Genomic DNA, 2,888 nt, shown 5'->3' on the forward strand with positions numbered 1-2,888 from the left:
TTCCGAAACTCCTCGTGACGTCCGGGATCTCATCCGGGACTCCGAACGACATTCGGGTTACTGCATATACATATCTTTACAACCCTAGCGTCACCGAACCTTAAGTGTGTAGACCCTACGGGTTCGGGAGACATGCAGACATGACCGAGATTGCTCTCCGGTCAATAACCAACAGCGGGAGCTGGATACCCATGTTGGCTCCCAAATGCTCCTCGATGATCTCATTGGATGAACCACGACGTCGAGGATTCAAGCAACCCCGTATACAATTCCCTTTGTCAATCGGTATGTTACTTGCCCGAGATTCGATCGTCGGTATCCCAATACCTCGTTCAATCTCGTTACTGGCAAGTCACTTTACTCGTACCGTAATGCATGATCCCGTGACCAAACACTTGGTCACTTTGAGCTCATAATGATGATGCATTACCGAGTGGGCCCAGTGATACCTCTCCGTCATATGGAGTGACAAATCCCAGTCTTAATCCGTGTCAACCCAACAGACACTTTCGAAGATACCTGTAGTATACCTTTATGGTCACCCAGTTACGTTGTGACGTTTGGTACACCCAAAGCACTCCTACGGTATCCGGGAGTTACACGATCTCATGGTCTAAGGAAAGGATACTTGACATTGCAAAACTCTAGCAAACGAACTACACGATCTTGTGCTATGTTTAGGATTGGGTCTTGTCCATCACATCATTCTCCTAATGATGTGATCTCGTTATCAATGACATCCAATGTCCATAGTTAGGAAACCATGACCATGTGTTGATAAACGAGCTAGTCAACTAGAGGCTTACTAGGGACATGTTGGTGTCTATCTATTCACACATGTATTACGATTTCCGGATAACACAATTATAGCATGAATAAAAGAAAATTATCATGAACAAAGAAATATAATAATAATGCTTTTATTATTGCCGGCGAGGCTCGAATGGACCTACGGCGCTAGGGTGAGAGCGAAGGTGGCGGAGGACCTTGTGAAGGGAGAAGGAAAAGCGAGAGCACACTGTTTGGGAGCCCCGAGCCGGCAGCTTATAAGAGGCCGCTTCCGAGTGGCTGACCGGTAGGCCCAGGCGATCCCGTCAAATCCCGCAACAGGCGCACACGCGGTACGTGGCGAAAAAGGTGGCGCAGGAATCGAGGAGCTTCCTTCCTATCCCATCCGATTACTGCGGCCGCCCCCGTCCTGCTCGCTTCCCGAAATTCAAATCTCGCAAAATCCGCGGGCTGCAGAACAACTCATCAAACAGAAGATCCCGCTCGTGCCGGCACTCTGTATTTCACAAAGTAAGGAAATTCACTGGACGAGAGACCAAGAATGGATCAAGGTGACCGAAACAAGTTGACAACGTCATCCGTGACAATTGATCCAGTACAAGACATTCATATAATGCTAAGAACTAGTCGGAAGGATCCCCAACTCCTTCCCCACTCGAACCTCGATCCATTCGGGGGCTAATGATGAAGCTATGTACCTTGGGTAGGGGCATGGACCTGTCATAAGAGCCCTACCCAAGGACATCCCTAGAAGGAGTCACCTTTCAATAGACTTGAAGGTATCCCACTCTACGGATTCAAGACACTCGACCAGGAAGCTATCACTCGACCACGAAGCCAACCACTCGACTGCCAGGAGATCTAAAGTCACTCCGCAGGCAAACGGTCGGCCATTAAGTAGTCTTTATGGTCATCATAGAACTTTATTAGGGACGTTACCAGTAACGCCCAGTCTTAATGTATTTTAACCCTGCATTACTGAGGGCGGGAGAGGTCTGGCGAACTCTATATAAGCCACCCCCTCCTCAATATGAAGGGTTTGCACCCCTGTTATTCACACACCTATAATCCAATCGACCGCCTCCGGGCGCCGAGACGTAGGGCTGTTACTTCCTCCGCGAAGGGCCTAAACTCGTACATCCTGGTGTGCTTACAACTTCTCCATAGCTGAGATCTAGCCTCTCCATACATACCCCCCTACATCACTGTCAGAGTTAGAACCACGACACATGGCACATGAGTACATACCTCATAATTAAGTAACTGACTTGTGTTAAAAAATTTACTCCACTAACAACAGAACCTATGGCGTACTCATACTTTTGGCACTTGGGAGGATGAGGGCCTCAGAATTCAATCAGAGAGACAGGAAAGGAGGGCAACCAGATAAGGAGGAAAGACTCACACTACACCACACACACACGGCAATTGTCGTCTGCAAAAAAAACAGACGCCAATTGCCGTCTGCAAAAAATCACAGACGGTAAAGAATCTTTGCTGTCTGCCAAAACAAACACAGACGGCAAAGATTCTTTGCCGTCTGTGATTTTTGTTGCAGACGGCAAAGCGAGCTCTTTGACAGTTGTATTTATTTTTGCAGAGGGCAAAGTTTATTTTACCATCAGTTTTTTTTGTCGTCTACTATGATGGCAAACTCACTCGTTGCCATGTGCCCAACAAAAAGCTGAAGGCAAAGACGCCTCCTGACGGCAAATTAGCTGTTTCCCGTAATAAACACAAATCTATGCCGATGGCAAGGCTGTCGGCATAGCTATGTCTCCGGCTCCATGAGGGCTTGGATCGATGACATGGCAGATGCCACAGATCGATGACATGGAAATGGACGTGGGCCAGGCCTATGCCGTCGGCCTATCTCTATCACCCCACGAACCGACGTGGGGCTTGGATTGATGACGTGTCACGTCCCACGGATCAATGACCCGGGGTCACCCACTATGCTAACAGCTTAGCCGTCGGCATAGCTATGCCGACGACCCCTGTTAGCGGCGTAGATTTGACGCCGCCAAACGGCCATCGCCCACTGAGTAGCCGGGCCCACCGATATGCCGACGGTCTAGCCTATGTCGACAGCCACCGTA

Source organism: Triticum aestivum, chromosome 1A (assembly GCF_018294505.1).
Source record: "Triticum aestivum cultivar Chinese Spring chromosome 1A, IWGSC CS RefSeq v2.1, whole genome shotgun sequence".
Classification (NCBI taxonomy): domain Eukaryota; kingdom Viridiplantae; phylum Streptophyta; class Magnoliopsida; order Poales; family Poaceae; genus Triticum; species Triticum aestivum.